We start from the raw sequence: 15,269 nt of genomic DNA on the forward strand, positions 1-15,269 counted from the left end.
TAGCTGCTTCTTACAGCACAAGTGAGATTCTGTCTTCTCCAGAAAAACAAGCATCTGTGGTTTTCGCTAAAATAGCCAGAGAAGGGTATATGACAAAAAAAAAAAAAAGAGCAATCCTGAATTGCTCCACTGGAGGGAAGTGTTTGACTCACAGTGTCCAAAATATCTGTGTAATTTTTGTCCTTAAATCTAGTTCTATTTTTTCTTTCCTTCAAGTGCATGTGATCAGAAACTACAGCAAAAGCAAGTATACCCTTGTCTGCAGACTATTTCAGCAAATCCTGTGCCCCTGCTTTCAGTTCAAAATAGATGCTGTAGTCTTCCAAGACCACCTCTGCTTGAGATATTTAAGCATCTGGGGGGAGGAAAATAAAGTCAAAATAACAGCTTTTAGGGACCTGTTGCTTTTCAGAGCTGATTGAATTACTGTCATTACCTCTTTTGACCTAGACCTTTGACATTTGACTGAGTCTCTCACATTTTCTCTCAAGAGATAATGAAAACATTGGTTATGCCTTCTTAATGACAGACTAATTGCTTTTAGAGACTGAAGGGACAGTTTCAGATCTTATTTGTAATTGCTCTCTGCCTACCAGTGAAGTTGTGTCACCAAATGTTTTTGCAAGCTGCATTAACCAGTACTAGCATTTCTATTATTCAGAAACTTAAATTAAGAGGGGAAAAAAAAAGTAGCCCTGGAAAGTGTGCATCTACTGGGTGACACATGACGGTGTGGCTCAACAGTCTGATTGACTGCTGCTGACTGATTTTGGCTGAACCCTCTCAGGAATTAAACATGTGATTTGCTGATTCCACACAGGTTTTCTCAGGTAGTGGTGCTTTACTCAGGTAGTAGTGTGTTCTGCTCCACATTCCCTTTGCAGGCAGGACTGTGCCCTGAGCAAAATTAACATCATCTGAGTCTACAGAAACATTTCCAAGAGGTTCTAGTGCCAGCACAGCTGTGTACAGTGGTGAAGTATGAAATTTTCCACCAGGAAGTGTTTGATTTCTGAGTGGTAGTGGAGGATCAAGTGGGTTCCAAGCTCTGTTAGTGCATCCTGTGGTGTCAGGAAACATAAGTACACTAGTGGTCACTGTTACATTAAAGAAGCACAACTGTATGAAATATAATAAGAAGATGGTCTATTAGAGAGGTTTCTCTAATAGAGAGAAGTTGGTACTTGAGAGATCTTGATTTAATTCTCTCCTTTTTCACAAGTTCTCTCAGACCTTGGACAAATTACCAAGATAAGCCTCAGCACTATTTGAGATTTTTGTACCCAGAGGTGATTCCTGGCTGGGGCTACATCTTTGGGAACATACACCCCACAAGAAAGCAAGATGTGGGAACCTGTAGGCCTGAAACCAGATCTTAGCCTCTGTGTTTCAATTACCTTTTTGCAACGTAAGGAGGGCAGCTAATAGCACTCCCTTGGGAATGTTGTGAGTATAAATTAAAGATGGTGAGTGGAGAGAGATGATGCTGCAGAGAATACAGAATTAATAGGAGTGAGCTAGAGAAATGCCAGAAAATCAGTTTTAGAGTTTTTAGAATTAAGGCAGAAGTTAAAAACATGGGACACATATTAATGCAGACCTTCGCTTGTAGATTATCTCTTCTCTGTGAGCAGACAGACCAGCCTCCTTTTGCTCATAACTGCAGAATTATCTCCCCCAGTTACTGAACACAGAGTGACTCAGTGGTAATTTCTGCTTCTGAGGCAGGGAAGTGACTGTGGGAAAGTGCTGGAGATACTCTTACCCCTGGGTGAGCAATCAGCAGCGTGCAGGCTGATGGGGCTGGGAGCACTGGCTGCCAAAACACAGGTCTGAGCGTCTCACCTCTTCCTGTGTTCAAGGTCATCCTCCAACCATTTCTCCCTCATACCCTCCTTTTTATAATTTTAAAATCCTAATCAAAGGTATGAAGGACATAAATGCAGCCCATCTGCTTGAATAGCCCTCCCTTCCTACCTAGGCCATGGCAAAGCCCTTTACTTTAATAGGTGTGGTTTGCATGGCTTTGGAGGCTGCTCTAAAATCACACAATCAGAGGACACTGCGATGGCTGATGACAGACGTTGCTGAGAGCACTAAACTAATAAAGGACTGTGACTCTTGTGTGCCATGGCATGAAGTTATGCCTTAGTCTTTTGTCTAAATGAGACTGAAGCTGCTTCTTTTTGGTGGATGGTCGGTGGTTTAAGTAATTAGGATGCCATAAAGTTCTTACTATTGTGAAAAGTATTGGGACTGGTCAAATTTTGTTGTAATCCTTCTAATGCACAAGTGCTCTTTTGTTTTGTGTTGTCTTTTTTAAGCAAGAGCAACAGTTTAGATAAATCTGGACTCTGCAGTTTAAAAAGTCTGGCTGAGACGCTTTTCAGGCTAAGAAGGTTTTCCTGCAGTCAGTCTGGCTGCAAGGCACTGTCTCCCCCAGGCATTGGTGAACTTTTTAAGGTACTGGAAGAAGAGGTTGCAGCTTGAGTTGTCTTTTTCTGGTCATCCTGACTATGTGCCACAGGGGATAGGGAATCCAGAAATTGCTCAATGCATTTAATGTGCAGTTGATGCCCATGCATGTTTCTTGCTGTTGGTGCTGATATTGCTTGAAGAAGATTATTCTGGGGTTTGGCTTTTGGAACTGGGGAGGTCTGCGTAGTGAAAAGTCCTGGACAAGCTTCTCCAAGGGAAATTGAATTGCCTTGTGTTGGCTATGACAGAGTATTACCCTGTAGGAAATGTGCATATTCAGCCAGTGGGTGAGAGGCAATGTGGCTTTTCCTCTCTCAATAGTGAAGTTTTCATTACAGGTTGGTAAAACAGCCTCCAGAGAAAATCTTGCTTTGGTTTTCATTCTCCAGATGCAGCAAAGATAAAATTCTGCTCTGTGCTGAGTTCTGCAAGCCTGTGTGAACCTCCCATGTGATTCCAACACCCTGATGGTCCCAGATCCTTGAATGCTGGGAGTAGCTTCAGGAGTGATGTAAGCGTGCCTGAGCAGCACTTCAGCTCCCAGAAGGTTCACAGGTGTTGCCTGTGCCCTGGGAACCAGCAGAGACATTTTGTGTGCCCTGTTCTTCACAAGGGGATGATTTTTCTCATATTTGTCTCATGAAGTGGGGAGGCTTTTATCTTTCCAGCAGTGACTCAAATAAAGCTTGAGTCACTGGCAGAGAAGTCTTTACTATCTGATAGCTTCACTGTAATCTGGGAAGAATAATTTGGTGAGTGTTGGTTTAGTCCCTACTGAGACAGATGTCTGCATCACAAAAAATTGATTTGCCATTTGAATAGAGAGGTTAAATGGACTGTGAAGACTGCTCTCCTGTCAGTTCTAAAGGCAATGATGTCTTGTGATTTCAGGATATCAAATGTAAGGCACCTTGATAGGACAGGAAGGGAAAAGATTGCACTGTCAGGGCACAGTCTGCAGCTACTTTTGGCCAAAATGCTCTTTTCTTGGCTTAGAATAACCAGCGTGTGTCAAGAATATGCAGGTACTTTTATGTAAATGTAAATGCACATGCATATACACATGAAAATGTGCACAGTGCATATGAGGAGAAGAGAAAGAAGAGTGAGTCAGATCAAAATGTTGACAGATGACAAGAAAATTCCCATTTAGCCGAAACATCTGAAGAACCTCCGTGAATCTGACAGCTTGACTCTCAGCCTCAAAATGTTCATTGGTGACCTGACTAATACCATAATGCAGACCTGTCTCCATCTTTGTCCCACTTTTTTACAAGCTTTTATATCCCTGCCTCATTTTCATGCCCCACATCACTGTTCAAATCATTTTAGCAAGACGGCTGTGCTTAATCTGACTCCCTGTGCCATATGTATCTTGTTGATTACAGACCCTCTTAAGATGTCATTATGAGTGACTCTTTGCATGCCCTCCTCTTAGCAGCTTTTCCCTTCCTTAAGCCTCTTGAATGTCTTTGCTCACAGGATTAAAAGCCTTTCAATAAATATGGTACGATTACTGAATTAGTGTAAATTTTGCTCTGGGATTGTCAGTCAGTTCTTGGAAAGCAACAGCAACCAAAGGCACCTGGAGATGGTCTTTGCCAATGTTTGATCAAGGCTAGAAAAGTCATACAAAGATGTGTCAGGAGTTGATATTAAGGAGTTCTTGGTCTTGACTGAGGTCTGTTTTCACACTCCAGGTAATTTGGGAATGGGTGGAGTGACATGGTACCTCTGAGTGCACAGGGGTCCTTCCTGCTCTCTGAAGCAAACTGAGTTGGGCTGTGATGGGAAGGTCTGAAGAAGGGGAGAGCAGGCTGGAAGATGAAAGAAAAATCATTCATTAAGGTCTGCTCACTTCTGTGTGTCTTGTTGAGAGCTCAAATCTTGCAAAACATTGTGCCCGCAGCAGCAGGAATCAGGATGAACAGAGATGAATGTACACTGAGCACACTGAGGTGTGTGGTGCGACTCCGCTGTCTTTCAGCAGCGAACACAGAAAAACAGGTGAGGTGCATCTGAGCAATCATTCATCCTCCTCATTTTAGACCATGCTGAGCAAACCTCAGATTTCTCCCTCTCTCAACTTCTTGTTTCTGATACAGTGACGTGAGAGGACATACTCCAAACAGTTCCCTTTCGGACTTGCACTCCAAGGTGACAGCGAGGTTTGAAAGACTGTACCCACATTTTAAAATAACTCCTATGCTGGCATGCTTGAGCAGCTCACTGTGTTTAACTCCAAAGCCCACTCTTGGTCGACGTCTCACTTTTTTGTGCAGGCTTCTATTAGAGGACATCACATCAATTGGTTGTTCAGATCTAAGATGTTACATGTTTTGTATGACACTTTAAAATGTTTAAGTCCTATTGAGTCTCTGTGTAGCCTGTGCTCCTCGACGAGTTGGCAGCTTTTGAGAAATCTCCTACGAGCACTGGGAGGAAAAGAAGCAGCAAGCAGGAAACTACAAAGCAAGCACTCAGTGTATCTGAATGAGTAACTGCTCTTGGTCTGTGTTTGGCAGAGTACCCACAGGCAACAGCTGATGGCACGGGAGTTGTGGGCTGGGGAATGCCCTTTTCTCACTGCTGGAAATGAAAAAGCTGATTGCTTCCCCCTGCCACAAACTGTTCTGAAAATGACTTTGATTTGATTAGAGTCAACCTTTGGAAAACCAATCTTGGTTTCAGGTTGCAGAGGGGAAATGTTTATGGACTCAGACTAGCTCTGTGCACCCAGAAAATAGTTGTCAAGGGTCAGACTGTGGCAAGTGTGGCCCAGCTCGACCCTGGGGGTGCGTGTGCAAGGACCGGGGGTTGTCTGTGTGATACAGAGCGTGTCCTGGGGGGTTATTAGGGGGCCCCAAAGACTCATTTCTGCAGACCCAAATTCCAGTGGTGTCTTGAAGGACTCACTTTCTCATCTATTCTGGTCCAAACATTCTGTGTATAAGGCAGACAGTAGCAGATTGGGTTAAACCCTAGAGGATAGACCAAAGATGAATAATCCAGGAACAGCCTGAATGCAACTGAATTTGCATGAAACTGTTGGAGGCACTGAAACTGCTGAGGGAAATATTGGTGTGTGCTCTTTCATGTCAGTGATCCTGATACAGACAAGTCTTAAGGTGCACTGGCTTTTTGACTGTTACCATGAACTTAGTAGCTTTCTGCTTGGAGCCCACATGCAGAGAAATATTTGCTTGGGGAATGACAGTTACTTTTATGCCTTAGGCACCAATTTGATAAAAGCAACTAGTGCAACAAGAAGTGCACTGTTCTGATATTAGTTTTTTGGGAAAGAGAATATCAGGATTTTTAAAATTGGGAAACCTTAGTTTTTAGAAGGTCATTGCATTTAATAATGTGTTTTTGAAAATTAGAATGGAAATTAAGTATTTAAAAGAAATATTCCATGTCCAGCCCATTAACTTGGCAGAAAATTGTGACATTCTTGGGGACTATTACTGCTTTCATTCTGTGTCAAAGGAAGCAACAGACTCCTGAAACTTTCATTCTAAGTGGGTAATGAGAAAAAGGGGGCATGGGTGAAGCTATTTCTGAGTGCTCCTGCTCTCAACAAATTTCTTCCTTCTCCTTAGCTGAGTGTTGGCATAATACCATTCCACTCTGGTAGCTTTTGGTGGTGGTAAATCACATGTCTACACTAATTATGAATTTGACTTAATTTTTTTTCCGCCCTTCTTCCTTTGCTGTCTGGCTTTTGGGATAATCATGGGCATTCAGGCCAGACGGTCGGACAGCTGAGAGGATGGGGGCTGTCAGGGTCGTGTTTCCTGCAGCAAGGACAAATGAGGTCTTCCAGATCCCACAGGAGACACTAGCTTGTTTTTGGAAATGGCAATTATCAGATGTTTGGCAATGTCTGATGAAATCCTTTAACTGTGTTATATATGCCTGTCTAAGTGTAATGTGAATGCAGTTGTCCAGGCATGCTCTGAGTATTGTAATGATTTTGTTAACGTAGCAAATATTTTCTATTATTTAATACTTTGAAGTGACTCTTTTTTTTTTTTGCTTCCTGTTCTATATCTTGCAGCATTTTGTTGCTCTGTTAAATTGCCCATGTACCTCTCCTGGGTGCACGTTAATGGTAGAGGAATGGGTCTGACAAATGGGTTTCCAAAGCTGTAGACAGCAACTGAGATAAGCAGAGCCCCATTTGCCTGGACATCTGCAGTGGCTACAGCTGTGCCCATATCATGTACACATCCAAGTGTACTCCTGTTTTTAGAACAAGAAATGGAGGTGATGGTGTAAAAACTCTGACCTTATGCAAACTGATTTAGTGCACTGTGTCCCCTGAAGTCCCTGCTGGCTGTAGAAATGAGAGGGGTTGAATCTTCCATGTGGTGGTGTGGGTGCTTCTCTCTGCAGAATCCCTTAAAAGGATTTTTCCCTTGTGCCACAGGTTGAGTTCCATATCTACAGAAGGCTGGTTTGGGGTCAAACACTAGCAGTCAGGTCTCTTCTTAGTTGCTTTAATTTCTTTCAGGCAGCAGAGGCTCCTTAGAAAGCTATATATAACCTATCTGGTCCCTCCTTCCAGCAGCTCCTCCAGTCTCTCTGCTCTTGGTTTTCTTAGAATATCTCAAGGCTTGCTCCAGGCCTGGATTAACTTTATTGATTGAAGTTTCTTCTGTAGTTGAAGGGAAGAGCAGCATGCCTCTGCAGAGCAAAAAGCAACCCTGCTGAGGCAGTAAGAGAGGAGGTTTGAGAAAACTCCTATCGCTAGTTCTTTTCAAGATCATCTAATAAAACAGTGCAGTTCAAGGGTTCCCATGAAGCAGAGCTCAGTGGCATCCAGGTTGGTCTGAGCATGGAACAGGAATGAGATTGAGTGTATGGCTCAGCCGTAGTGATTTATTTTTTCAATTATTGTCTAAGGTCAATATTGCAACAAAATAAGCCACAGCATAACTAAGCTAGACATGGAGTAACCTGGGAGGTAGAATTTATGGTCTAGCTCTGCACTCCTACACTTTGAGCAGACTTTAATGGGAACTGTGTGTGCTTAGCACCTGGGAAAAATCAAAAGCCATCTGCTAAGTGTTTCTGGAAGCAGATTTTTTTCTTCTGTCCAGGCAACTCAAAGTTAGACTACAAGCCTGCAAAAATGGAGCCTGTTTACAAGCTAACCACAAATCAGCTCAAGGACAACTGTTTCACTAACATGCTCTTTGCATGTATGTGTGTGTTCTCCTTGGTTAAAAGAGCCCCAGTCGCTAGCTGGGTTTGGGGAGCTGCTTTAAGTATCTGTCACTGCCTTTTTGTTGTGTCATTTTTTCATTAGTTGAGTGGTAAGAGTAATAATTGAAAGTTCTGGGCCCTGTGCTCCCTGCTTGGCTTTGAGTTTCTAAAAACCTTCATTCGACTAGTAGGATGATGTTTTAGTAGTTGTTGCTTGTGGGGAACAAGGCAGAAATTGTAGAACAGGCACTGTGAGAATTGCAAATAATACATTTCAGAGTGGAAGGGAATAGGCAATAAAAAAAATATCACACCAAAAATCAATGTTGTCCAACAGACTGATTATATTATTTTTGCTTTTACCCTCCAATGGCATCTGTCTTGTGGGCATAATAGTGACATAACTTACTATCTCTGGCTATTTTTTATGGTATTTGTCAGGGGAAAAGCAACTCCTGCCTTGCAAATTACACAGGGACACAGCCCAGCACAGGGATGCTCAAGGTGCATTGTGCCTCTTTAAGTTATGAGCAACAGCATCCTGGCACAGCAGATCTGTTCATTCACACGCTCGTAGGTTGTTCCTTGAGTTCTTTGCCTACCTGTGAGTTTTCAGTGTCATTTATTCCAAAGTGTTCCCATTTCAATGTGTGGTTTGCAAAGTCAGCGCACAGAAACGTGTTCCAATCTTTGCAGGCAATTAAAGAGGTGAAAGTAGGCTGAGTTCATGGAAGGACATGAGTAGCACCTGACTGCCTGACTTGAAAGGCTGCTTATTTTTTCAGTGCTGCTGATTTCTGGGTAATGACAGATGCTTATACATCAAGGTGAGAGGGTGAGAGGGAAGAGGAAAAAAGAGATTATTAGCTGGGGGGGGGGTGGGTGGGTGTCAGTATGCTTCTGCAAGGAGTTTTAGGCTAAGGCATTCAGGTTCAGCTGTCTGAAATGAAAGATCTGAAATAGAAGAAAATCTGAGCTGAGCTGGCAGCAAAATTTACGTGTAGCTTAACAAGTGCTTTTGCACTATGGTAGTTGAATTCTCTCTCTTTTCTTTAAACCTTGAAGGTAATTGTTTTCTCAGTTTTTTGTGCTGTCCAACAAGCTGAAATGCTTTAAAGACAGTGTTGAAGAAACATTAAGTGTCACCAGGCAAAAATTGGGAGAGATTTAAGAACAAACAGTGTGTGAAGCTCAGCAGAGCAATAAGCAGTTAAGGCTTATTGCTGTTTCTTCTCCAGGACTGCTGGACCTCAACTGCCTGCTTGGGAAATGCCTTTGGGAATGCAGGATCTGAGTACTACAAGATCCAGATTTTACATCTATAATAAATAAGGATTAAATGAAAGGCTTCTAATGTTTTATTCTGTTCTGTGTTAATGAGCAAGATTTTATTTATAAAGATGCAGTTTTATGAATGTTCCCCTGGTGATGTTTCTGTTTGGTATGGTCATGGCAGGCACTCTCTCTGGCCAGGAAAGAGTGCTCATTACAGTTTGAAGGGAGCAGATAGGTTATGTTTGCTTTTCTCCATATACCCTTTGATGTTTTTACTTAGTAATGGCTAAGATGTCTGTATTCACTAGATGATGATTTCTGTCTTTGTATGCATTTTTAGAGTGGAACAATGCTGCTGTAAGCACATACAAAGTGAATTTTTCCAGTTAAATTTTGGAGTTGCCTCCTGTTTGTGACTGCATAATCTTTCAGGCACATCAGGATTGGTTTGCAGAAGCAAATGAGTAGCTCTGGACATCCCCCATGTCCAGAGTGAATAGGTCAAGAAGGAACTGGCTTAAAACAGTGAATGGGGAGGTTAGGAGGGAGCTTTAGGGTTAGGAAAAAAGCCAAAACTTTATCAGTAGAGGTAGGTGGTTTCCTTTACCCGTGTGGCAGCCAGGGAAGGTTGTCTCCAGTGAGAGGCAAAGGACAGAACCTTTTATTCTGGTGTTCCTGACTGAGGTAGCGTCCCCACATCCCCAGCATACTCACTCCTGAAAGTGCCCCACATGGCCTGAGGTTAGAGAGGGAGGACAATAATTGTGCCAGTTTCCAACATCAATTATTCTGTGATTCAGCAGGTACAGGGCCTAGTAACTATCCCTGCCAACTTCTGAGGGGTCCCTTTTCACCTAGAGACCGCTAAGGGCTAATTAAAATTGTGCCCTCCAAGGCTTGGGTTTTAATGAGCTGTTTAGTGACATGGAGGAATAAATAAAGAAATTTAAAAACCCCAACAAGTTCAATACTAGGAAAATTGAATCAATTTTCCAATGGTTTTAAGATGTATGCAAGTAAAGGTAGTAAGAGCTAGGATCCCATTTTTCTGGGCTCAGGTGTGGAGGTGTTTCTGAGCATTTCCCCTTGCCATTCCTGCCTTGCACGGAGGAACAGAGTGCTGTGATGAGGAAGGGCTTTGCTGCCATATTTCTAACAGCAATTCTAGTAAAGATAACATTCAAAATGCTGGCAACAGCCCTGGGAGCCCAAGTGTTCTCTTTTCCATTCTGTTTTAACTGTTACCTGTGCACAATTTAGGTGGTCCAACCCTGGATTTGAGAGTCTGCTTTACCAAGGTTTTGCTTTGCCTTCCTCAGGTTTCAGCTGTAAGAACAAAAGAAAATACTGTATGTGGTCCAAAAGCTCCTTTGTTCTGCACCTGTTCCCCTTAGTGTCAAAAATGAAGGTGTCCTCAGACTTTCCTAAGGTCAGATGAAAATCGAATAGCAGTTCTGGAGATTGTTTTTGATTGAGATGCCCAAACTTTCCCTTGGTAGGCAAAGTTCCCTGTGACTGCTCTCGTTTTGTCCTTTCCCTGTGTAATAACTAAAAACACCCAGGTGTGAATTCACCTTCTGCCTCCATCCTTCAACATGTTAATGTCTTGCTGAGCCTGGGGCAAACTTGCATTGCATCTGGTTTCAATATGAACTAGAGCAATTTCAGGGGTAGGTTTTGATGCCGATCAGTTGAGTAATGCAGTGTATTGTCTGTTCAGTTTTGTCTGGATCCCCCTTTCCTCCTTGCACCCTGACTGCAGCTAGACATCCTGCTTTTATCAGGAAAGACTTTAATCATGTGAAGTGGGGGGGGGGGTGTTGTCTACTCAGACAATATAAAATTATGGAGGGCAAGCTTAAAATAACGTTTTATGGGAGACGAGTCTCTGGCCTCGTGGCTCCTGGAAAGAGGGAGGTGTGGAGCTGCATGGAAACAGAGGGCATGGTGCCACTCGCTTTGTACAAAGTCTGGGCTATTTTCCCCTGAAGAACTTCCTTTGCACTGTATATTGCATTCTGTTTGTGTGTTTTGATTGCTTGGAAGGATGTGAGTTAAACTTTAATGAGTTTCTGTCCAAGAGGAATTGTGAAAATAAATGCAATTCCGCCTCCTTGCTCTCTTCCCCATGCGCCAGCTCCCTCCACTCGCCTCACATCAGAGCAATCATGTAATCATGTGGTGCTGAATAAACAAACAGGCCTAATGTTCTGAATGTGGTGTAAGAGGAGCAGTAATGGCAAATGACACAGTTTTTAATTTCTTTGATAAACAAATGCGCTCAGGGAGATGGTTTTGCTCACCAAAGGGACATGGTGGCACTCTTGTCCCTCTTCTGCACTGGTGTTAGTGCAGATGCAATGGCACTGGAAGGAGTCAGCTGGCTGTGCAGCTCTTTTACCAGCCGGACTTCTGTGTTACCATTGGTCTCTGGCTTCCTTGGAATTGTGTTTGCCATGGGCTCCTTCCCAGCTGTGCGAAGTCTCTCTCAGCTGCCTTTAATTTCCAGGATGTTTCTTTAATGTTTGTTGCCAGAAGGACAAAGATGAGCCTGGAAAGCAGCAGCTGTCGTGTGAGAGCTGTGGTGGGTCAGATAGAAGAGTATTTATTTCATTACTCTCTTTGCAGCTCTTTCACAATTTCATGGTCCTGGAGAGGGTAGTGTAAGAGCTGATGGTACCTGTCAGTCACAGCATTTGCTGAAGAGCAATCAGGAGGAAAAGAAAAGGTGAAAAAGAAGATAAAGCAACACAGTCAGCTGGGTTTCAGTGGGATTTTTCATGCCTCCCATACTTTCTTGTCTTGTTCCTGCTATTATTCCAGAGAGTATGGCCAATGTCTGGCCAAGGAACACAGGAGGCTTGACTGAATTCCCACTCAGGGGCAGCCCATCTCTCTGGGCAAGTTTTTGCAGCTCAGGAGATGGTGTCTGTGCTCTCAGCTCCTCCTTTTACTCTGTTGTAGAGAACCTATTACATATTAATTATTCTTTATTTACTTTACTATTGTCAACCAGACCTGCAATATTCAGATTGATGAGTACTGCTCCAAGGCCTTTCCTGGGCAAGCTGACCCTGGAGGTTATGGAAATTCCTGGGGTTTTGGGTCCTAGGGAAGCTAAAGTGCACTTGGTGTTGTAGGTTTTTATGTTGCCACCTCTGGCTTCCTGTAAGCTCACAATGTGAAATGGGGGCTTACAGATAATAACCTGCTAATTATTATAGTTGGATCAAGTGTGGAGGGGCCTCAGATCTAAATGAGACTAGATTCCTTAATTTTGCCCTTAACTTTTCACCTTGAAAAGTAACTAATGAAGCAGCTTTCCTTCTACTGCTCTGTTGGCTTCTGTGCATTTCAAATTCTTCAGGGGGGAAAGGAGCCTGGGAGGCTAAATCTAATTTTTTTTTGTGACATGCAAGGGCGCCTGGGTAATGACTAAATGTTTGTGTGTTGAATGAACAATAAAGAAATAGAGAATTTGCTTAACTTCATAAAGATATGAACGCCTTAGTGCCCTACTGTAAAGTGGCTCTGAATTGCACGGGTGCCTCCATGCATTGCATGGCTGTGGGGAACCCATACATTATGCTGTCAGGATGAGTGATACCCTGTTTTGGTAGGAACAACAGGAGTCATTCATTACTTCAAGAGCTCCTTTCAGGCTGACAAGGTGGTAGCCTGTGCTCTCAATAGAATCTTTTAAAACTGAAAATACCCTCCTGTGTTATCAGAAGAGGTTGGACACTTGAAGAACGTCTTCCTGCTGAATTGGCATTGTAAGTGTCCATGAGGTGAGCATCTTACTGGCTCTCCTGCAAACCTCTGCAGGAAGTGGAGTAGAAATGGCTGCTTTGAAGGGTTATTGCTGTGTTTGCAACCTCACCTCAAATCCTGATTTAAAAGCAATATTTGCAGAAGTGATTTATGAACTTCGGTGACGTGGAGTGGCAAAGGGCTGCAGCCACCAAAGTTATTTCAGAGCTTTTGACATGTTTTATCCTTTGGCTATAAGTGAAAATGTACTTGAGGATCTCACCAATAATTACAGACGGGGAAAGGACTTTTGGACATGTAGCATAGCAGATACTTTGTGAAAAGTGCTGCATTGCAGGAATTGGGTCTTTGTCCCGTTGAACTGGGGATCCAGAAACCAGCAGTGTCCCAAGTCAGCAGTGGCTCTGAAGGTTCTCCTGTGCTGTAGGACCTGTGAGCAGGATGGAGCTGTATGTGCAAGGGTGGGGTGCTCTGCCACAGCAGTGCCAGCCAAGTGGCGGAACAGTGGAGCTGTTTCATAGGCAGTGATGATGGGATGTGCTCAGAAGTGAGAAAGCACCTCATCTTCAGCCAGTGCCAGTCAGCCCCTTGCTTCCAAGAGCACCAAAGTGATGAATACTGAATTAGATCCTATCAATATTCTGGAGATGTAGTTACTGAATTCCCTCAGTAGCTTTTCCTTGCTCAGATAGCTCTGTTGTTGATGCACAAATGCTTTAAACACATCTTTGCATGTTCACCTTTGCCTGGAACAACAATCCTTATGGGTTGAGTTGTCCTGAGTTAGACTAAGAAGCATGTGGTATGTCTCAGTGTTTTTCCTCTGTTCTCACTGATGTTCTCCACTGCCTTGTGTCTCCCTAATATTTTTCTGTTTATTATTATATTTGGAACTTTGAAAAATACTTTGTATAACACTTTTTGAGGCTGTTTATTCACATGCAAAATTGAGTTGTTTCTGACTCTTCTTCCACCTTCCATTTTCTATTACTGAAACATTCCCCTGAATTAATTCTCTTCAGCCAGGCTTGCTGTCCCTAATGCCTCAAAGTGTGAGTTTAGATGCTGAAATATTGTTTTTCTTTATAAATAATACATTTGGAGTCCTTGATGTGAGTTATGATTCCTTAGCCTTTAAGCCACCGTCAGTTTATGTTTTCAGAGCCTTTTTGTTTGTAATGGTGAAGTTTAAAAGCGTGACTTTTTCAAAAATGAAAACTGAGATTCTTACATAATTACTTGCCTTCAGGAGTTGCAGATTTAAAAGAAACACTAAATGTTGTGAGACTCCCAGTAAAATCATAAGGCTCAGCCACTCTGGCAGTACCCTCCGATTTTTAATTTGATAGGTTAAATGCCAACAGTCTTCTGAGTGGTGTGTTTCATCCAAGAGGAATTAATTTTAAGAGGCTTCTGGTGAATGTTTCCCCAAAATTGAGCACTGAGGCTTGAAAAATATCGGCTCTCACATGGGAAAAGCGTGTCCAGTCACTAACAGAGAGAGAAACAAAGCCAAGCTAGAATCAACCTGTGAATTCACTGAGAGCTGGCCTGCACAGTCTGAATATTGAGAATTTGTTCCTTGCAATAATTTTTACTTCTGGGGGCTATCGTTGTTTCATCTTAGTCACTGTCAGAATCCCTTGGGGCAACACTGGAGCACAAATGTCAGCCTTGTCTGCCGCCTCTGCATTTCTTATGTAAGTGTTCAAACTCTATAGTCAGGAACTGTTTTCCTTGGCACTGAACAAAGATCAAAACCAGACCCCTTCTCAGGGGCTTTGTGAAATTAGGTTTGGGGTCCCCCCCCCCAGATAACTAGTTTCAATCACAAGGTTCCAATAGGGAGGGCATACATACAGAGGCTGTGTTGGTAGCTTCCCCTCTGCTCGTTTAGTTTCAGTTGTTGATAGGTCATTTGTCAGCATCTGCTGCCTTCAACACGTGACATCACATTTCTCATGCTGTCATGTGCTATCAGAGGTGGCAATGGCCGTGCTAAGAGCAGGTCAGCAGCCTTGGTCTGCTTGAACTGAACATTCAGTGTGTGATCAGACTGCTGTGGTTTAAGTAAGGATCTCTTCATCACCGCTGGGAGATCTGTGTGCTTTGGCATTTTTCCAGGACTTTTGTCCCATCCACCAAACAGCCTTTGTGCAGCAAAGCATGGCCCATAGCGGCACTGATCTCATGTCTGGGCCTTTGGACCTCCATAATGGTAGTTTCATTTTGTATGAGCCATATATTTGTTAGTTCTAGGCTTGAGATGCTTTTATTAAACTCCAATTCTTACTCCTTAGAGCACTCCTCTTTCTTTTATGAAAGATGGCATAGAGAAAATAAATTTCATTGTTATGTTCCTGACCATTAACCCTACTGCCTGAAGTACTGAACCATGCTGTGCACTAGCCTATTGGGTCATTTCTAAAGACATGAGAGCATAAAACTGTCCTATTTTCCCTTTTCTTTTTCATAATTTCTGTGAGAAATCTTTTTGCAGGTGTGTAGAGATGGAGGTCTTTTCTAGATTT

The 15,269-nt window shown here is 42.9% G+C and overlaps 1 protein-coding gene across 2 annotated transcripts in view; it reads left to right on the forward strand.

Annotated features, from left to right (window-relative positions):
- GRIP2 (glutamate receptor interacting protein 2) overlaps window positions 1-15,269 on the forward strand; it is a 280,221-nt gene that overhangs the window by 98,376 nt on the left and 166,576 nt on the right. The window lies entirely within an intron of this gene.

The sequence above is a fragment of the Chiroxiphia lanceolata genome, chromosome 11, assembly GCF_009829145.1.
Source record: "Chiroxiphia lanceolata isolate bChiLan1 chromosome 11, bChiLan1.pri, whole genome shotgun sequence".
Classification (NCBI taxonomy): Eukaryota; Metazoa; Chordata; class Aves; order Passeriformes; family Pipridae; genus Chiroxiphia; species Chiroxiphia lanceolata.